This window comes from Coregonus clupeaformis, unplaced genomic scaffold (genome assembly GCF_020615455.1).
Source record: "Coregonus clupeaformis isolate EN_2021a unplaced genomic scaffold, ASM2061545v1 scaf1713, whole genome shotgun sequence".
NCBI classification, from domain to species: Eukaryota; Metazoa; Chordata; class Actinopteri; order Salmoniformes; family Salmonidae; genus Coregonus; species Coregonus clupeaformis.
The window spans coordinates 14,500-37,500 of record NW_025535167.1 but is presented as its reverse complement, the minus strand read 5'-3'; the positions used below and the strand labels follow the sequence as shown (position 1 = coordinate 37,500).

Sequence of the window (23,001 nt, the reverse complement as noted above, 5' to 3'; positions counted from 1 at the left end):
GCATTATCTCTATATTTCCCTCCAACATACTCTTAAAAAGTACCTCCACACTCACACATTTCCCTTCATAATGCCCCAAGTTCCTTCTTAGTCTTACAGCATATCGAGCATGACTTAAAACATAATTAACCAAATTAAAATTCAAAACTTTACTTTTCCCATTAATACCAAAAGAAAAAATCTCCTCCATTCCACCCCATTAAAAATCTCCCTCCCCCCAATGTTTCACTAAAAGCTCCTTTAAAAACTCATGAAAACCTCTTATTCTACCGCATTCAATGAAAAAGTGCATAAAGTTTTCCACCTCTATATGACAAATGTCACATTCTCTATTAATATTTCTGTTGATTTGATGTAAGACCACATTAGTAAAAATTCCTATTATGTTTTATTTTAAAATCATTGTCTTCACATTCTATGGAGTTCCCCTTTACATTAACATTCCTCCATATTGACTTCACATCCAAATCTACAAAAACCTCCGACCACACTTTCTCCGAAGCAGGCACTCTTATCTCTTTTTAAATACATTTACTATAGACTGTTTTAACTTTCAAGCCTGACAAATCACATTTCACTCCACCACTTTCATACAATAAAACCGGCAAACCCCTGGCTCTCTTAACCGCCCCTGTATTTATTAAAACACCCCACTCCTTCGGAATGCACCCTAAAATTCTCTTATACATATTTTCTACTGTAGTTTTGCTTATTTCATCCTCAACCTCAACAACATTGTCATAAATAGCTTGTACCGGTAGAAACCCCGGCCTGACCTCATACAGAATATCACCAATCTGTCGCATCCCAGCTCTCATAAAATATTTACAATACAACATTGTATTATTATATTTGATCTTTGGATTCAAAAAGATAGGCTGATTTAAAATATTTTCCAAACTGTTACATTCATAAGAAATGTGTGGTAAAACCTGCCCCCAAGCCTCGAAAACTTCCTTATAAAACAAAGGTATATTTCCCAACATTTCTTGTTTTACACTCATTAATAAACCATTATCCCCTATCCTCCCAACCTCCTGCAAATACTCTGCAAAAAACTTTTTCCACCCGTAATCCAATTCCCCATATAAATACTTCCGAACCATTTTCACTCTTATTGCTATTTTCCTCACCCCTTAAATCCACTAACTTCAAGCCCCCTCCTCATAACCCGCAATCAATGTTTTAAAAGCGATTTTCGCCCCCTTCCCATCCCATAAAAATTCAACTAAAATCTTATTCATTTCAATTAAAACCCATTCTGGCACATCTAAGACATTCATGACGTGAATACAAATTGACATCAGTAAAGAATTTATAACAATAACCTTCCCCTTTAATTTTAACAACCTCCCCTTCCACATATTTACAACCTTTCTGACTTTATTTATCACCCCACTCCATGTCAAATCCCTAGCTTCTTTTTCTTTTACACCTAAAAAAACTCCTAACACCTTAAAATATTCTTTGGCCTCTTTAAAAGGAAAATTCCCCTCATTTACCTTCCCAATATACATTACAACATACTTTTCCATATTAACTTTAGCTCCTGATGCTCTTCCATATACTTTAAAACCTTCTATTACCCTTTTTACACTGTCCTCATCTCTAACTGTTATAGTTGTGTCATCTGCATATTGGTGAATCAAACTAAATCCCCCTGTGGAGTCTGTACACAATTAATACAATTATCCTTCTTAAGAAAAGCCGCTAAAGGCTCAGCTGATAAAACATACAATAAAGCAGATAAAGGACATCCCTGTCTCACAGATCTCTCCAGAGTAAAAGAATCAGTTAAAACCCCATTGCATTTCACCCTACTTTTTGCATTTCTATATAATAATTTAATCCACCCTATTATTTTATTACCAAAGCCAAATCTTTCCAAGACCCTAAACATAAAATCATGTTCTACTCTATCAAAAGCCTTATTTAAATCTATGCTTAAAACAATACCTCCTATCTTATCCCCATTCATTTTGTGTATCACGTCTCTAATCGTATTAATTGTGTCAGCTATATCCCTCCCAGGAACACTATAATTCTGTGTTGGTGCTATAATATCATGTAAAACTCTCTTCATCCTATTCGCTAAAATTTTGGCCAAAATCTTATAATCCACATTTAATAAACTAATTGGCCTATAATTTTCCAATTTCACCTTACTCCCTTTGTTTTTATATAAAATAGTTATCATTCCTGTCACCATTGATTCTGATACACAATCATTCTCCTCCATATAGTGATAAACCTCCAATAAAATAGGTGCTACAAGACTTTCATAAATTTTATAAAACTCTGCAATGATACCATCTACACCAGGGCTCTTATTCACCTGTAAACCCTTTATCGCATCCATCACTTCATTTACTGTAATCTTCCCATCACACATCACCTTATCTTCTCCATTAATTTTCACCTCCACACTATCTAAAATCTCCTGTACACACCCCTCATCCACCTCCCCTTTTTTAAATAAGTCCTTATAAAAACTCTGCACTGTCTCTAAGATCTCTACATAATCATCTACTACTTCCCCCTTTACATTTTCAATCTGTCTAAGATATGTTCTTCTTTGAGTACTCTTCTCTAATCCAAGAAAAAAAGAAGTGCATTTCTCCCCCTCCAAAAAATACTTTGCTTTGCTTCTTATAATGGCCCCCATACACTTATCCATGTCATATTTACTCAATTTTGCTCTCAACTCTAAAAACTTTTCTATATTATAATTAGGTTCACTGTCACACTTCCCCATTTCCTCAACCAATTTGGCTCTCAACTCATTTTCTTTTCTTTTCATCCTGCCTCTCTTTTGCCTTGCATATCTTATACTAAAACCTTTTATTTTTTCCTTAACCTTGTCCCACCATACACACTTATCCTCCCCTTTCTGCTTATCCTCCATTTCACATATTATCAAAGATTTAAGTTGTTTACAATAATCCTCATCCCCCAAATAACTCGCATTCATACACCATGTACCACCTCCTATTCTTTCTTTGTCTAAACCCACCGAGAAATTTAAACATGCATGATCACTGAGTGTTGTAAATACATACTTAACATCTTTCATACAATCCCTTAAATCTTCTTTAACTAAAATCAAATCTATTCTGGTTTGTTTTAACTCCCCTAAAACCACCTGCCTTCTAGAAAATTCTCGTTTTATCGGGATTGTCATCTCTCCATATGTCAATAAGTTTTTTCTCAACCATCATTTTCTTTAAAACCCCCTCTAGATGCATCATTTCTAAAAGCAGCTCCCCTTGTCATATCTAATCTGTCCAATTTCACATTAAAATCCCCCACCACGATGCAATTTCCCACACTCCATCGTCCCACTTCAACAAATAAAACCTTGCGCTCTATTTCATTATTTGGCGCATAAACATTTATAATTCTAAACTTCATATCCATATACTCAAAATCTAAAACTAAAATCCTCCCATTATTATCATCATGTACATGTACCACTTTGTCCACCACATCCTTTCTCACTAGAATAGCAACCCCACTAGAATTCCCTCTACCATTATTAACAAAAATAAAATCCCTCCATATTTGTTTTACTTTCAATACACAATCATTGTCCCAATGCGTCTCTTGTAGGCATAAGATATCCACATTCTTCATTTGAACTATATTTTGAAATTTATCCATCGTCCTTAAACCATTTCCATTTAGGGACACAAACTTAACCATTTCAAAAAATAATAAAATGAAAAGAAATACCTTCATTGTCCTCTACTTTTTGTCCTGTTTCTTTCCTCTTCTATCCTTCTTCTCCCCCGCCGCTTTCCTCTTCCTGTAGCTTTCCCTTAGTTTTTCTACCTTTGCCCCTTCGTCCGTATCAGATATCTCCTCCAAGCCCATTTCGTCCAACCAACTCAGTTCTTTACTCCCACATCCGTTGTGCTCCCCGTATCTCTCTCCGTCTCTGGTATTGTCGTCAAACTCAAACTGCCCTCCATGTCTTCACCCCCTGCGGTACTCGCAGGGCCTGAGCTTTCCCCAAAAATCTGCGCGTCCCCAGTGCCTCCACCCAGCACGATCCCCCTCCTCCTGTAAACTCCCCTCTTCTCATCTCTGAGTCCAAGCTGCTCCCTATTTCGTCTGCCTTTTGCTCTTCCATCTCTCCACCTTCCTCCACATCCTCTTCCCCATCCTCTTCTTCTCCTCCCGGTGATACATCAGCTTCCATTAAGAGGTCCTGGCTCTCCTCCTCACTTACAACCTCTCCACAGTTGCACTCATCGGTTCCCTTCCGACATCCTGCGCAAACTGCCCTATCCCTCGCTCCAGCACATTCCCTCGCATAGTGTCCCTGGTTTCCGCACTTAAAACACCTAAAGTCAGGGCAGTCCTTTAAAATATGTCCAGGTTGAATACACAGGCGACATACCCTAACCTGCTTGTCATGAATCACCCTGAAATATTCACCACCCTCCATTGTCTCGAACTTAGTGGAATACGGCAAGGACTGCACGGTGTCCGTGAACTTTACCTTACAGTATCTTGTCCCATCCACGATTTCCGTCCCCGGCCAGACTCTCCTTCTGATTTCTGAGACCGCAGCTACACCCCAGATCCGCAGTTTATCCAGTATAGCTCCGTCTTCGATATAAACTGGCAAATTCATAAACGAGACTATGAGTTCGTTTGCCATCATATCTCTCGCCATTACCTTCGTGTTCTTAATCATGAACCCATCCATTAAACACTCTTTTCCATTTTCATCCCCCATCGTGACTTCATATTTCCTTTCTCCTTTTATTCTGCACCCCACCACCTTTCCGCACACATCTTTAATTGATCTTAGTAATTCCATCGCGTTATCTTGTCTTCTCCCATCAATTCCACTGCCACTGTTCGTTCCTTGCCGTATTTTGAGCCACCTTCAGGTCCAAGTTTTGTCCGTTGCGCATTGCCTTTGTCTTTATCCGTTCCATTATTCTTTGCCATGTTGTCCGTCATTAACCAAACAGAAAAAAAGTCTCAAAAACTCACCCCCAAGCAGCAGAACTGCAAGGGGGGGAAAAAACTAACTAACCTTAAACTTAATTGAATTGAAAATCAAACAAATGTCCTTCAATAAACTAAGAAACTCAAGCAAATAGTTCTCTCCCAAACACTCACTTACAGCTTAATCACCTGCACCTGTCTCACTCAACTCACCGGAAGGGCATATTCAGGCTGGTATGGCCATAAGCGAGTGAACAACTCTTGGTACACTATATAAAGACATGAACAAAATGTATCAGTATTTCGAATTTCCGTGCAACTTAATGAACCGACTAAAAACAAAGGCTGAATGTACTGCCTATATTTTGGGGGAAACACTTTGTCTATTATTTAATTTGAACAGGGCAGGGCAGCACATACAAACTGCATTTAGTCCAATAAAAATACATGATATTATTAGGGTGATAAATAAAAGGCAGTTGCTCCATGACACATATATTTTGAGGGAAACGCACCGTCTATTATTTAAATTGATCAGGGCAGGGCAGGGCAGCACATACAATCTGCATTTAGTCCAATACAATTACATGATATTATTTGGGTGATAAATAAAAGGCAGTTGCTCCATGACACATATATTTTGAGGGAAATGCACTGTCTATTATTTAAATTGATCAGGGCAGGGCAGGTCAGCACATACAAACTGCATTTAGTCCAATAAAAATACATAATATTATTAGGGTGATAAATAAAGGCAGTTGCTCCATGACACATCTATTTTGAGAGAAACGCACTGTCTATTATTTCATTTGATCAGGGCAGGGCAGCACATACAAACTGCATTTAGTCCAATAAAAATACATGATATTATTAGGCTGATAAATAAAAGGCAGTTGCTCAATGACACAAGGGTATTCTCTTGTGGAACACAAGCTTACAGCACCTGGTTTTCCCAGGCAGTCACCCATCCAAGTAAAAACCAGGCCCGATCCTGCTTAGCTTCCAAGATCAGACGAGATCAGGAATATTTTTTTTTTTTAAAGAATTAACCCATCATAGCTTTTTTACAGCTTATATTTTTTTTTTTTTTTTTTACATATCATAGCTTCATATTTCACATCACATCTTCACAGCTTATTTTTACATATCATAGCTTCATATTTCACATCTCATAGCTTCACAGCTTATTTTTACATATCATAGCTTCATATTTCACATCACATCTCATAGCTTCACAGCTTATTTTTACATATCATAGCTTCATATTTCACATCACATCTTCACAGCTTATTTTTACATATCATAGCTTCATATTTCACATCTCATAGCTTCACAGCTTATTTTTACATATCATAGCTTCATATTTCACATCACATCTTCACATCTCATAGCTTCACAGCTTATTTTTTTTCCATATCATAGCTTCATATTTCACATCTTCACATCTCAGCCTATAACGCAGATTATCAGTCCACGTCACGGCTTCTTACATGCTTTTACAGCAACTGGTATTCCAAGGTGGTCCCCCATCCAAGTACTAACCAGCCCTAAACCTGCTTAGCTTCCGAGATCTGACGAGATCGGGCGTATTCCAGGCTGGTATGGCCGTAGGCAAAGGAACAACTCTTGGTACACTATATAAAGACTTGAACAAATGTATCAGTGATTCGTATTTCCGTGCAACTAATGAACAGACGAAAAACAAAGGCTGAATGTACTGCCTATATTTTCAGGGAAACGCACTATATATTATTTAATTTGATCAGGTTAGGACAGCACATACAAACTGCATTTAGTCCAATAAAAATACATGATATTTTTAGGGTGATAAATACAAGCAGTTGCTCAATGACACAAGAGTACTCTCTTGTGGAACAAAAGCTTACAGCACCTGGTATTCCCAGGCGGTCTCCCATCCAAGTACTAACCAGGCCAGATCCTGCTTAGCTTCCGAGATCAGACAAGATCAGGCATATTCAGGCTGGTATGGCCGTAAGCGCAGGAACAACTCTTGGTACACTATATAAAGACATGAACAAAATGTATCAGTGATTCGTATTTCCATGCAACTTAATGAACCGACTAAAAACAAAGGCTGAATGTACTGCCTATATTTTCAGGGAAACGCACTGTCTATTATTTAATTTGATCAGGTTAGGACAGCACATACAAACTGCATTTAGTCCAATAAAAATACAGGATATTATTAGGGTGATAAATAAAAGGCAGTTGCTCCATGACACAAGAGCACTCTCTAGTGGAACAAAAAGCTTACAGCACCTGGTATTCCCAGGCTGTCTCCCATCCAAGTACTAACCATGCCCAATCCTGCTTAGCTTCTAAGTGCAAGAACAACTTTTGGTACACTATATAAAGACATGAACAAAATTTATCAGTGATTCGTATTTCCATGCAACTTAATGAACCGACTAAAAACAAAGGCTGAATGTACTGCCCATATTTTCAGGGAAATGCACTGTCTATTATTTAATTTGATCATGTTAGGACAGCACATACAAACTTTATTTAGTCCAATAAAAATACAGGATATTATTAGGGTGATAAATAAAAGGCAGTTGCTCCATGACACAAGAGTACTCTCTAATGGAACAAAAAGCTTACAGCACCTGGTATTCCCAGGCGGTCTCCCATCCAAGTACTAACCAGGCCCAATCCTGCTTAGCTTCCGAGATCAGACGAGATCAGGTGTATTCAGGCTGGTACGGCTGTAAGCGAGTGAACAACTCTTGGTACACTATATAAAGAAATGAACAAAATTTACCAGTGATTCGAATTTCCGGGCAGCTTAATGAACCGACTAAAAACAAAGGCTGAATGTACTGCCTATATTTTGAGGGGGAACGCTTTGTCTATTATTTAATTTGACCAAGGCAGCACAAACAAACTGCATTTAGTCCAATAAAAATACATGATATTATTAGTGTGATTAATAAAAGGCAGTTGCTCCATGACACAAGAGTACTCTCTAATGGAACAAAAGCTTACAGCACCTGGTATTCCCAGGCAGTCTCCCATCCAAGTACAAACCAGGCCCGATCCTGATCGGACGAGATCAGGCATATTCAGGATGGTATGGCCTTAAGCGCAGGAACAACTCTTGGTACACTATATAAAGACTTGAACAAAATGTATCAGTGATTCGTATTTCCGTGCAACTTAATGAACAGACGAAAAACAAAGGCTGAATGTACTGCCTATATTTTCAGGGAAATGTACTATATATTATTTAATTTGATCAGGTTAGGACAGCACATACAAACAGCATTTAGTCCAATAAAAATACATGATATTTTTAGGGTGATAAATAAAAGGCAGTTGCTCCATGACACATATATTTTGAGGGAAACGCACTGTCTATTATTTAAATTGATCAGAGTAGGGCAGGGCAGCACATACAAACTGCATTTAGTCCAATAAAAATACATGATATTATTAGGGTGATAAATAAAAGGCAGTTGCTCCATGTCACATATATTTTGAGGGAAACGCACTGTCTATTATTTAAATTGATAAGGGCAGGGCAGGGCAGCACATACAAACTGCATTTAGTCCAATAAAATAACATGATATTATTAGGGTGATAAATAAAAGGCAGTTGCTCCATGACACATATATTTTGAGGGAAACACACTGTCTATTATTTAAATTGATCAGGGCAGGGCAGGGCAGCACATACAAACTGAATTTAGTCCAATTAAAATACATGATATTATTAGGGTGATAAATAAAAGGCAGTTGCTCCATGACACAAGAGCACTCTCTAGTGGAAAAAAAAGCTTACAGCACATGGTATTCCCAGGAGGTCTCCCATCCAGGTACTAACCAGGCCCAATCCTGCTTAGCTTCCGAGATCAGACGAGATCGGGTGTATTTATTTATTTATTTTTTTTATTTTTTTAAATAACCCATCATAGCTTTTTACAGCTTATTTTTTACATATCATAGCTTCATATTTCACATCACATCTTCACAGCTTATTTTTACATATCATAGCTTCATATTTCACATCACATCTTCACAGCTTATTTTTTACATATCATAGCTTCATATTTCACATCACATCTTCACATCTCATAGCTTCACAGCTTATTTTTACATATCATAGCTTCATATTTCACATCACATAGCTTCACAGCTTATTTTTACATATCATAGCTTCATACTTCACATCACATCTTCACATCTCAGCATATAACACAGATTATCAGTCCACGTCATAGCTTCTTACATGCTTTTACAGCAACTGGTATTCCAAGGTGGTCCCCCATCCAAGTACTAACCAGCCCTAAACCTGCTTAGCTTCCGAGATCTGACGAGATCGGGCGTATTCAGGCTGGTATGGCCGTAAGCGAGTGAACAACTCTTGGTACACTATATTTTGAGGGAAACGCACTGCTACATTTGCACACACTGTATATATATTTTCTGTTGTATTTCTGACTTTGTTTTTTTACCCCATATGTAACTCTGTGTTGTTTTTATTGCACTACTTTGCTTTATCTTGGTCGCAGTTGTAAATGAGAACCTGTTCTCAACTGGCTTACCTGGTTAAATAAAGGTGAAATAAAAAAATAAAAAAAAAGATATAAAGACATGAACAAAATTTACCAGTGATTCGAATTTCCGTGCAACTTAATGAACCGACTAAAAACAAAGGCTGAATGTACTGCCTATATTTTCAGGGAAACGCTTTGTCTATTATTTAATTTGACCAGGGCAGGGCAGCACATACAAACTGCATTTAGTCCAATAATAACACGATATTTATTAGGGTGATAAATAAAAGGCAGTTGCTCCATGACACATGTATTGTGAGGGAAATGCACTGTCTAATATTTAAATTGATCAGGGCAGGGCAGGGCAGCACATACAAACTGCATTTAGTCCAATAAAATTACATGATATTATCAGGTTTGATAAATAAAAGGCAGTTGCTCCATGACACATCTATTTTGAGAGAAACGCACTGTCTATTATTTAATTTGATCAGGGCAGGGTTGCACATACAAAATGCATTTAGTCCAATAAAAATACATGATATTGTTAGGGTGATATATACAGTGGGGGAAAAAAGTATTTAGTCGGCCACCAATTGTGCAAGTTCTCCCACTTAAAAAGATGACAGAGGCCTGTAATTTTCATCATAGGTACACGTCAATTATGACAGACAAATTGAGAAAAAAAATCCAGAAAATCACATTGTAGGATTTTTAATGAATTTATTTGCAAATTGTGGTGGAAAATAAGTATTTGGTCACCTACAAACAAGCAAGATTTCTGGCTCTCACAGACCTGTAACTTCTTCTTTAAGAGGCTCCTCTGTCCTCCACTTGTTACCTGTATTAATGGCACCTGTTTGAACTTGTTATCAGTATAAAAGACACCTGTCCACAACCTCAAACAGTCACACTCCAAACTCCACTATGGCCAAGACCAAAGAGCTGTCAAAGGACACCAGAAACAAAATTGTAGACCTGCACCAGGCTGGGAAGACTGAATCTGCAATAGGTAAGCAGCTTGGTTTGAAGAAATCAACTGTGGGAGGAATTATTAGGAAAAGGAAGACATACAAGACCACTGATAATCTCCCCGATCTGGGGCTCCACACAAGATCTCACCCCGTGGGGTCAAAATGATCACAAGAACGGTGAGCAAAAATCCCAGAACCACACGGGGGGACCTAGTGAATAACCTGCAGAGAGCTGGGACCAAAGTAACAAAGCCTACCATCAGTAACACACTACGCCGCCAGGGACTCAAATCCTGCAGTGCCAGACGTGTCCCCCTGCTTAAGCCAGTACATGTCCAGGCCCGTCTGAAGTTTACTAGAGTGCATTTGGATGATCAAGAAGAGGATTGGGAGAATGTCATATGGTCAGATGAAACCAAAATAGAACTTTTTTGGTAAAAACTCAACTCGTAGTGTTTGGAGGACAAAGAATGCTGAGTTGCATCCATAGAACACCATACCTACTGTGAAGCATGTGGGTGGAAACATCATGCTTTGGGGCTGTTTTTCTGCAAAGTAACCAGGACGACTGATCCGTAGTAAAGGAAAGAATGAATGGGGCCATGTATTGTGAGATTTTGAGTGAAAACCTCCTTCCATCAGCAAGGGCATTGAAGATGAAACGTGGCTGGGTCTTTCAGCATGACAATGATCCCAAACACACCGCCCGGGGAACGAAGGAGTGGCTTTGTAAGAAGCATTTCAAGGTCCTGGAGTGGCCTAGCCAGTCTCCAGATCTCAACCCCATAGAAAATCTTTGGAGGGAGTTGAAAGTCTGTGTTGCCCAGCGACAGCCCCAAAACATCACTGCTCTAGAGGAGATCTGCATGGAGGAATGGGCCAAAATACCAGCAACAGTGTGTGAAAACCTTGTGAAGACTTACAGAAAACGTTTGACCTGTGTCATTGCCAACAAAGGGTATATAACAAAGTATTGAGAAACTTTTGTTATTGACCAAATACTTATTTTCCACCATAATTTGCAAATAAATTCATAAAAATCCTACAATGTGATTTTCTGGATTTTTTTCTCATTTTGTATGTCATAGTTGACGTGTACCTATGATGAAAATTACAGGCCTCTGTCATCTTTTTTAAGTGGGAGAACTTGCACAATTGGTGGCTGACTAAATACTTTTTCCCCCACTGTAAAAGGCAGTTGCTCCATGACACAAGAGTACTCTCCAGTGGAACAAAAAGCTTACAGCACCTGGTATTCCCAGGCTGTCTCCCATCCAAGTACTAACCAAGCCCAATCCTGCTTAGCTTCCGAGATCAGACGAGATCAGGCATATTCAGGATGGTATGGCCGTAAGCAAGTAAACAACTCTTGGTACACTATATAAAGACATGAACCAAATTTACCAGCGATTCGAATTTCCGTGCACCTTAATGAACCGACTAAAAACAAAGGCTGAATGTACTGCCTATATTTTGAGGGAAACGCTTTGACTATTATTTAATTTGACCAGGGCAGCACATACAAACTGCATTTAGTCCAATAAAAATACATGATATTATTAGGGTGATAAATAAAAGGCAGTTGCTCCATGACACATATATTTTGAGGGAAACGCACTGTCTATTATTTAAATTGATCAGGGCAGGGCAGGGCAGCACATACAAACTGCATTTAGTCCAATACAATTACATGATATTATTAGGGTGATATATAAAAGGCAGTTGCTCCATGACACAAGAGTACTCTCTAGTGGAACAAAAGCTTACAGCACCTGGTATTCCCAGGCGGTCTCCCATCCAAGTACTAACCAGACCCGATCCTGCTTAGCTTCGAGATCGGACAAGATCAGGGCATATTCAGGCTGGTATGGCCGTAAGCGCAGAAACAACTCTTGGTACACTATATAAAGACATGAACAAAATGTATCAGTGATTCGTATTTCCATGCAACTTAATGAACCAACTAAAAAAAGGCTGAATGTGCTGCCTATATTTTGAGGGAAACGCACTGTCTATTATTTAATTTGATCAGGTTAGGACAGCACATACAAACTGCATTTAGTCCAATAAAAATACATTTTATATTTAGGGTGATAAATAAAAGGCAGTTGCTCCATGACACATCTATTTTGAGAGAAACGCACTGTCTATTTCATTTGATCAGGGCAGGGCAGAGCAGCACATACAAACTGCATTTAGTCCAATAAAAATACATATTATTAGGGTGATAAATAAAAGGCAGTTGCTCCATGACACATATATTTTGAGTATATTTTGAGCCCCAAAGCATGATGTTTCCACCCCCATGCTTCACAGTAGGTATGGTGTTCATTGGATGCAACTCAGCATTCTTTGTCCTCCAAACACGACGAGTTGAGTTTTTACCAAAAAGTTATATTTTGGTTTTATCTGACCATATGACATTCTCCCAATCCTCTTCTGGATCATCCAAATGCACTCTAGCAAACTTCAGACGGGCCTGGACATGCTGGCTTAAGCAGGGGGACACGTCTGGCACTGCAGGATTTGTGTCCCTTGCGGCGTAGTGTGTTACTGATGGTAGGCTTTGTTACTTTGGTCCCAGCTCTCTGCAGGTCATTCACTAGGTCACCCCCGTGTGGTTCTGGGATTTTTGCTCACCGTTCTTGTGATCATTTTGACCCCACGGGGGTGAGATCTTGCATGGAGCCCCAGATCGAGGGAGATTATCAGTGGTCTTGTATGTCTTCCATTTCCTAATAATTGCTCCCACAGTTGATTTCTTCAAACCAAGCTGCTTACCTATTGCAGATTCAGTCTTCCCAGCCTGGTGCAGGTCTACAATTTTGTTTCTGGTGTCCTTTGACAGCTCTTTGGTCTTGGCCATAGTGGAGTTTGGAGTGTGACTGTTTGAGGTTGTGGACAGGTGTCTTTTATACTGATAACAAGTTCAAACAGGTGCCATTAATACAGGTAACGAGTGGAGGACAGAGGACCCTCTTAAAGAAGAAGTTACAGGTCTGTGAGAGCCAGATATCTTGCTTGTTTGTAGGTGACCAAATACTTATTTTCCACCATAATTTGCAAATAAATTCATAAAAAATCCTACAATGCGATTTTCTGGATTTTTTCTCAATTTGTCTGTCATAGTTGACGTGTACCTATGATGAAAATTACAGGCCTCTATCATCTTTTTAAGTGGGAGAACTTGCAAAATTGGTGGCTGACTTAATACTTTTTTTCCCCACTGTACAAACTGCATTTAGTCCAATAAAATTACATGATATTATTAGTGTGATAAATAAAAGGCAGTTGCTCCATGACACAAGAGTACTCTCTAGGGGAACAAAAAGTTTACAGCAGCTGGTATTCCCAGGTGGTCTCCCATCCAAGTACTAACCTGGCCCGATCATGCTTAGCTTCCGAGATCGGACGAGATCAGGCATATTCAGGCTGGTATGGCCGTAAGCGGAGGAACAACTTTTGGTACACTATATAAAGACATGAACAAAATGTATCAGTGATTCGTATTTCCATGCAACTTAATGAACCGACTAAAAACAAAGGCTGAATGTACTGCCTATATTTTCAGGGAAATGCACTGTCTATTATTTAATTTGATCATGTTAGGACAGCACATACAAACTGCATTTAGTCCAATAAAATATACATGATATTATTAGGGTGATAAATAAGGCAGTCTGATGATGATGAAATATTACATCCCAGATGGCATCTGCCATAGACAAGGGTGGAAATATAAACAATATGCAGGTTCTTTTAAAATGTGTTGTTTATTTTAAAGTGCAGATACCCAAAACTGAAATTTAAGTTGAACATATAAATATATTACAAAATTACAGATGTACATTTTAAAAATGGGTTTAAGGATATTTTGAGTCCCATCAGCTATTGGTTATTCCGTGCTGACTGGCCTAGCTGTCAAGCCATTCCAAAATCTTATCCTTCTCCACCAAAATATTTTCTTGACACCCCATAGTCAAACAGTTCTTCCTGCACCGGAATGTCTCGTTGGGCAATGAAAAGGATGACGTTCCACACTTTGCCATCCTCTTCAAGTTGCTGAAGCTGAGCTTTAATGTTGCTTCTCTTTCTGGAGTGGTTGATCCTCCGTCCAATTGTGTCCTTCTCTGGGTGGCAAGGGCAGGGCACAGTCTTGGCATCTATGCAGCACGTTTTCCCTGATACATCCCTGTAGAAATATAGGTACCCCATCTCGTCTTCATCTGTTGCTGCCAAAAGTTCTTTCCCCTGCTTCCCTGAGAGTGGGAGACCGTGGTAGTCACAGACGACTTCCCCCTTCAGCAAATTTCCGTGTTGTCATGACCTTTCTTCCTTTGACAGGGTCATTGGAAATGTACAATCCTCTCCACTTCTGGGACTTCACCAGTTTCATAATTGCTTTGTTTTCATTTTTTGTGTCAATGTTGGTTGAAGGTTGCCAGTAACAAAGGACATCCTCCACCTTCACTTTGTTCTTCTCCCAGTTCTGCCGTTTAATGCATTTCTCTGCTTTTCTGGCAGTGGGTTCTCTTCTGGGGAAGTGAGCTGTAACAATGCAAAGACAAAAATACATGTGTTATTATTAATGTCATTTACTCAATAGCAGAAGCCCTTATCCAGGACTACTTAGTCGTAGTTATGTGACTAAATCAAGTACATTCTCGTAATACCTAATATGTTAAAATTGTATTCACTCTATTGTATTTTAGCTGCATCTTACCGATCACATAATCCCGTCTCATTTTCTCTTGCTGGTTTCTCCACTTGTCAAAGCAGTATCTCTCATGCCTTCCTGCAATCAGTAGTCTGTCCTTCTTTTTGATTGATTGTCCATCAATTGTGACAGGGAAGCTTTGATAGAAGAGGTTCAAGGCCTGTGCCTCATCCAACGTTTGGCTGCTGGACAATGCTCCTGTTCTACAACTTGTTCTTGCGGAGGAGGGGCCTGCAGTCTCATTACTTGAAAAAGGGAAAATAACAAAAACGTGTTAGCCATATGTAACAACTTTACAAGACATTGTAAAGGGTCATTTATATAATGAGTATAAATAGTTACAGAGTCACTGGACATGGCAACTTTGGAGATCAGCTTCATTCCCATGCAGGCATTGAGTGGTGTCTTCATGCGGTAGTGCCTGTCAGCTGTAGCAGTTGTATGGGCCAAGTAGTCAGCAACAAGTGCCTTCTCTGCATCCGTGAAGTTGGCTTTGGTATGCGTCTCAAAGATTCGCCTTGCTACCTGGCTGGTGATGTTGGGGAGTTTGTATCTGATGAAAGAACAAGATAAAACAGTTTTGGTTTTAGAAAACTGTACTGTCATAAAAGTATTGTGTAATGATAAAAAAACAGTGTTGTTCCCAACAGTGTTCGACTTACTTGGCATGAAACCTTTGTAGGTCATTGGAAGGGTTGTAGATGGCTCTTCCAACTGTGGAAATGAAGAATCTCTCATCTTCTTCCACGTCATCACATTTTTTAAGAAAAGCTGGTCGAACATGTCGGTAGTACGTATCCAACCACTGAAAATTTAGACCAAAAAAAACATATTTACCAGGTTTGTATTAAATCAATCTCATTCACAATAACCAGATTGTGGTAAATATACTTACTGCATCTTCCTCCTCGTCTAACGAAACGGTTGCCACCTGCTGTGTCGCTGTCTTGTGTTGCTTAACACCGATGACAGTCCATTTCTCACCATTTGGCAAGATGCACTCCTTCCTTGAGAGCCATTCGTTCAGCTACAATAGGAAATGTGACATATCAATAAAATATATGCCAAAAAGCAAATACGATTCAACATTATAGCAATTAAATGACATTGTTAACTTACGGTCATATTTTTTACAACTCCAGCCCTTTGGAGATGTTTCAGCATGAGCAGAGACTCCAGGTAGTACAGCATGAGCAGTTGTTCAGGTTCAACCAAAGATTCTTCTCTCTTGGCCTTCCCAACGACACCCAGAAAGTCTTTCTTGGCCACCTCCAAGACTGCCACACATTCTTTCGGTGTCTTTGCAACTGTCATCATCTGTGTGTACCTGCAGAAAAACAATAATACGTTAATGATTTGAAGAACAACAACAATACACACTTAAAATGTTAACTACATTTCCGTGAGGATCAATTTTAAATATATACACCTTTTCCCGGTAATTTCATGAGACACCTGCTTGCTCATGGACTTCTGTAAGTCATTCAGGCAGTCCTGGAAATGCTTGCATTGCTCATACAAGCTCCTTTCTGTCTGGATGAGGTTTGTTGACGTCGTGATGTAGCGAAGAAACCTCTTCAGATTCTTCATGTAGTTTGCAATTGTTTGCTTCTTCTGTCCAATGTTTGCAAGCTTGGTAAAAAAGGACCTGCTTTGCTCCAATTTATTGACAAAATCCAGGGAAGGTTTGGTGGAGTCCATGTAAAACAAAAACCTAGACACACTTGCAACCTGTACATGAAAATGAAAATAATGTTAGTTGCATAGTTAATAACTACTTTGTAATTAAGTAATTCTCATTAAAATATTTCAACAGTTAAATTAAAGTAAAATTGCTGTACATACCTCCTGTTTGAAATTGGGAATGTTGTGGTCATCACGGAGATATTTGGCAAATCCAGCCAGCAGATCACAATCCAGAGGGTGCTTTTGGTACAAACCACTCATTTGCATTGCCTTTCTCAGTTTGTTGTCACATGACTGGTTCATTGGTCTGGAAAACATTTGGTATGCAGATTAGAATCAATAAAATACATCCATGTTCACTTATATACTTGTGTAGTAGTTGTTTATGAGATTATTTATATTTGTATTTACTTACGGTTGGTACAAGGCAGACTTGTCATCCTCCGTGTTGTTGTCTGATTCAGCATCTGCATCTTCAGTTGGTGTCAACACATGAGCCACTTCCACTTGGCTGAAATATCATACAGATAAACAAAAACAATTATATTATATTACAATCAAACATAATTGGACAACAGTTATAATGAGTTGAAATATGATGTAACTTGCATATATATTATTTTATCAGTGTAAGAAATAGCTTACACAGGTGCTTGTTTGACTTCTGGCTTGTTCTTAACAATATGACCCGTTTCTTCAAGCTTCTGGATCAGGAGTTGGAGTCTGTCTTGTTGTATAACAATACAGCTCAGTAAGCTGTAGTCAAAGATCCTGCCTTTGCAAAGATGCTCTATCATGGAATCTCGGGCAGCGGCGACTTCTTGAACAATCTCTTGTTTTGTTTTTAACTTCATGCACACTCTGCTGAGGTGTCGAGAGAGGGTGTCCTGGTTCTTCAAGCAAAATCTGCAGACAAGAGGGATCCTTCTTTGTTTTCTGTAAGACAGTAAATGCACAGTAAGTACATGTAATGAAGTTACTAGCAGTATGTCAATACTTACACACCTATTATTACTGGTGCTAGCAGAGCTACTGCTAACATTAATAACAGCAACGTTACTGTGGTTTAATTGTGTTTCTGGCCTCAAAGCTTCTAATGCTCTCACACAAAAGCACCTCAAATTTAGGTCATGCTTCATTTTGGGCATACTACTAACATTAATAACAGCACCATACTAACAGTAATATACATGGAATAATTATAGAGGTACATTACCTTGAACCAGTTGCATTTGCAGATGCCATCTTGCTGAAAAATGAAGGAAGTAATAACACAATCGCGAAGAAATCTCTGCAGAATAAGGAAAAAAGCAATAATCCAAAATATCAGCTCCCAGAAGGAAAGAGTGTTGTCGTTGCTCTCAGTTGAATTCTCTTTTCTGAAGTGGAGTATATACTGTTACCTTGGTCAGTATATATACAATCAGATTGGCCCAACCCCATTCCACAATAAAATATTCCATTCAGGCTAGATTTACGCATACGCAAATGAGATGGCTCATTCAACTTCACACCTCACAACACCTCTGGAGGTCAGATTTCAACCCTGCAGGGTAAACACCGTGCTTTACATTTAACAGACACTCTTACCCAGGCTGACTTAAAGTTAATGGATGCATATATTTTTTGTGTAATTATTTTTTTCATACCTTCCCCCAGTGGGTATCGAACCCACAACCCTTTCATTGCAAACACCATGCTCTACCAACTGAGCTACATCCATGCCACTATTCAGACTACTGCCCATAATAATTCCTATCTAAACCTTTCGGCTTGTGAAAGGTTTAACAATAAATCTTATGTCAAATTCCATTGTAACTAATTGCCATGGGAAAGCAGTCAAGTCAGCCATCCCATTGATAAATTCATCAAAAACAGTCAAAGGACAGAACATTTTAAATGTATTTCTACAGTAGAGTATCCCTGTTACGAACCCCGTGGCTTTAAACGTCTAGGGTGGATGGACATGAGACCCGTAACATAATCCATGCAAATTAGGATGATGACATGGAACAGTGAGAACGAAAAACTACACGACAACCATAAACTACCGTCAAACATAAAATGTTTGTGTGAACACACGGTAAAGGTTTGGGAAAAAGGGCTGAGCAGGAACCAAGAAATGAAACCATAGTGTAAAAAAACCCTAAACTGATCTTGCCTGCCTCAAGAACCGCTAAGCTACTGCTAATCATACAAAAGTACAGGGGGTGGTCCGCTCAGGTCTAACTAGTGTGTTTAGACAGATTTCTTCCTATGGGTAATGTACGCCCAAGGGCAGCTAGCTTAAACTCCCCTTTTCCCAGAAACACACAGTTACCAAACAGAGTGATCAGCAAATTAGTGAGTACACAATACACCACAGTATCCATACTCACATAGGGAAAATAGTCTCTAACAAAGTTACCAAACAGAGTAACCAGCAACTTGGTGCGTAAACAAAAAACAGGACACCACAGTATTCATACTCACATACGGAAAATAGTCTTCTTCTCAACAAACACACCTGACTGCTTTTTATACAGTGGGATGTGTGATTGAAAAACCAGAAACAGTTGGTGCAATGCAGAGGAATGTTCACTGATTGGTCCACCTTAGCAATCAGCAGACACCTCAACGACCACCAATCAGGAACATGCAGGACACCTGTTATTAGGGAAGAAGGAGAGGAAACACAAAAAGACACAGGATACCTGTATCCGTAACAATCCCAGTAGTGGACTTTATTAGTTAAAGCCATAGTGTACATTTTTGTAACAGGAATGGAATTGACTGAATGATGAATTGATTTAATGGTAAAAGACTGAATTTGACTGTGAGCTGACAGCATGGGAGGAGTTGGAGGTGTGTTTTAGTGGGAGGAGTGTGTTGTGGAAATAGAATGTATTTGACTAGAGGCTGACAGGCAGAGGAAGGGTGGAGGGAGTGTGTCACACCCTGGCTATGGGACTCTAGTTGTTGAGCCAGGGTGTGTTTGTTCTATGTGGTGTGTTTCTATGTTGGGGGTTCTGGTTTGTTGTTTTCTATGTTTGCCTTAGTGACTCCCAATCAGAGGCAACGAGTGTCAGCTGTTGGCTGGTTGTCTCTGATTGGGAGCCGTATTTAACTGTCTGTTTTTCACTTTGTGTTTGGGTTTTTTTTTGTTCCGTGTCGGTATATGTTTACCGTTGGACGTTACGAGTCGTTTATTGTTTTGTTCGTGCTTGATTTACAGTTTTTGCCCATTGCTTACACACTAAAACCGAATGCTTAGACCAAAGGCTCAATACCTAAACTTCTTGTAGCATACCTTAAACACAGTGTAACCATAGCTTAAACACAATGTCAACTTTGCACTTTGTTTGTAATTCTGTAACACACTTATTGCGAAACACTACACACGTTTTCTTACATTAGACACGTTGTTCAAAAACGAAATCACCTGTTATCATTGGGAAAACACTCTGTTCAAAATACAAAACACATCTGGCAATTGTATGCACTTACATACACACCTGAAAACACTTGCACAGAAAACAGAACACCAATCAGTCTGAGCCTTAGCACTACAAATGGGCCTCAGGTAAGCCATTTTTAACTTTGCAAGCATGGAGGCAATGAGAGTCAGAGTAAGAGGAGGACAAAGAGAGAGAGGAGTCGGATGAGGAAGAGGACCAGTGCGGAGACGTATATCAGATGACATCAGGGCTACTCTGGTGGACCATGTGATAAATCATGGCCTGTCCATGAGAGAGGCTGGGCAAAGAGTCCACCCTAACCTCAGTTGCTACACAGTAGCATCGATAATAAGGACATTCCGACTGGAGAACAGGTATATCTTCAAGTTTCTACTCCAGACTGTACCTACTGTATGTGTCACATGATTCTGTATCATATTACAGTATTACTGTACTAACTATACTATACAAAAATGGATAGTACTGTGAAGTACTGTATATGTAAAGGAATACCATTGTGATGTTGCAGTACTGTGTACAGTTTGAAAGTACAGTATGTGAAAAATAACCTAACCAATGACCTCTTGTGGTGGCATTTTCTACAGAATGGTTGGACGACCTCCTCAAGGTGGAAGGGAACGGCTCTTCACTCAACAACAAGAGCTTGCCATCATTGAAATGGTGCGAGAAAATAATGCAATCCGACTTCGTGAGTTGCAACAACGCATAATTGCAAATGGAAATGAATTCAACAATATCAACTGGGTCAGCATTTCTACACTAAGTCGCATCCTACAGAAACATAACTTCAGAATGAAGCAGCTGTACAGGGTGCCATTTGAGAGGAACAGTGTCAGGGTCAAGGACTTGCGCCATGATTATGTGCAGGTATGTGTCACTTTACTTTACATACTATATATTGTGATGTGGGAATGAGGGTTTATGCTGCCACCTGCCCTGCCTGTAGCTTGTAGTTTTGGTCTATACTCACCCAACCCAGCCCCTACTTGTGTGAAAATATAGACATTGTAGTTCCTGTATGTGTTTTCAGTAACAATATTCAATATTTTCTGTTACAGACGGTTCTGGAGTTTGATGTCGCCGAACTGCCGCATTAGTTCATCTACGTGGATGAGGCAGGCTTCAATCTGGCCAAAACCAGGCGTCGGGGCCGTAACGTAGTTGGACAAAGGGCTGTTGTAAATGTCCCTGGGCAGCGTGGGGGAAATATCACCTTGTGTGCTGCAATTAGTGTCGAAGGAGTCCTGCATCATCATGCCACTCTAGCTCCCTACAATACAGGACAGATCATTGCATTTCTAGATGCACTACATGCAGTTGTGCAGGACAGACCACAGCAGCCCAGGTTTGTTGTCATCTGGGATAATGTTAGTTTCCACCGGGCTGCTCTGGTCCGAGATTGGTTCAACAACCATAATCATTTCACAGTTTTATACCTTTCCCCTTACAGCCCCTCTCTAAATGGAATCGAGGAATTCTTTTCAGCGTGGCGGTGGAAAGTATATGATCGGCAACCACATGCCCGCATGACTCTTCTGCAAGCAATGGAAGAGGCATGTGGAGACATTGAGGTGGGATCAATCCAAGGGTGGATTCGGCACACAAGGCGATATTTTCCCCGATGCCTAGCCCGCGAGGACATTGCCTGTGATGTTGACGAGGTCTTGTGGCCAGATCCGAACAGAAGGCGTGATCCATAATCCCCCCCGCCCCCCACCACACACACGCACGCACACACACACAAAACAAGTATATGTTTTTTCCCCCAATAGCAATTTATCCAGTAATTGTATTGTTTCTTTTACTTTTGTTTGTTGCTAAATTTGATGTTAAGAATTTCTGTAAGAATGTTTGTTTTTTTGTAAAAACTTTTTTGTAAATACTGTTTGATTACTGCAGAAATTCTACTTTTGAGTTTTACAGAAGACATTGACAATAAAAATAGAAACACGAAGACTGCAGTGTTTTATATAAAGCCCATCAGTGTGTTTCTGGTGATATGAAAGTGTAATTCAAATGTTGCTTGTGTGTATGGTTTTGTTGCAATAATTTCATTTGTAGAAAGGAGTGTTAAGTTTTGATGGCAGTGTTTCATTTTGGCATATATGAGAGTTGTTAATCTCCAAGTGCTATGTCTGATTGGCTTGTGTGTTGAGTTTTGACATGAGCCAAATTCTGCAAAAAGTGTGTAAGCAATAGGCAAAAACTGTAAATATTGTAGTACAAAATAGGTGATACATGTTTCATTATGGTACTACATGTAAATACATCCCTGTAAAAGTACTGCAGAAGTAGAGAGAATACTACAGACACAGTGGAATCATTGAACAAAATCTGAAATATTGATAAAAAAACAATACTGTAAAACATCAAATGCAGTGTTCCTCAACTTGCTTGCTTGTATTGTAAAAAGCTAAACATAGGAGTGATTACTGTACTTCTCACATTTTCATCAACTCTGTCTTGTGGTTTTGGCCACAGGTTCTCATCTACATCACAATGGATGTTTTCATTAGCCAAACATCTTGGAAAAAACCTTTGGCCATGGCGAATCCAGGCCTGACACTGGTCTGCCGTGATGTCATTGCATGCGTCATCCATGGCCTGGAGAAGAGTGACTTGTTCATGAGGGCGCCTATCATAAACCTTCCATCTCCATGTGAAGAAAAATTCCTCAATCGGGTTAA

At 39.4% G+C, this 23,001-nt stretch overlaps 3 non-coding genes and 4 pseudogenes across 3 annotated transcripts; all 7 read right to left on the bottom strand.

Moving 5' to 3' along the window:
• Positions 1–6,455: 6,455 nt before the first annotated feature.
• On the bottom strand, positions 6,456–6,575 carry LOC121563824 (annotated as a pseudogene).
• Positions 6,576–6,841: 266 nt separating this feature from the next.
• Positions 6,842–6,960, bottom strand: LOC121563813. The gene has a single exon (XR_005999952.1). It is a non-coding gene; the product is annotated as a 5S ribosomal RNA (ribosomal RNA).
• A 617-nt stretch (positions 6,961–7,577) lies between these two features.
• LOC121563811 lies at positions 7,578–7,696 on the bottom strand. The gene has a single exon (XR_005999950.2). It is a non-coding gene; the product is annotated as a 5S ribosomal RNA (ribosomal RNA).
• A 1,518-nt stretch (positions 7,697–9,214) lies between these two features.
• LOC121563814 lies at positions 9,215–9,333 on the bottom strand (annotated as a pseudogene).
• A 2,357-nt stretch (positions 9,334–11,690) lies between these two features.
• On the bottom strand, positions 11,691–11,809 carry LOC121563806. The gene has a single exon (XR_005999945.2). It is a non-coding gene; the product is annotated as a 5S ribosomal RNA (ribosomal RNA).
• A 404-nt stretch (positions 11,810–12,213) lies between these two features.
• On the bottom strand, positions 12,214–12,332 carry LOC121563808 (annotated as a pseudogene).
• Positions 12,333–13,783: 1,451 nt separating this feature from the next.
• On the bottom strand, positions 13,784–13,902 carry LOC121563818 (annotated as a pseudogene).
• Positions 13,903–23,001: the final 9,099 nt, after the last annotated feature.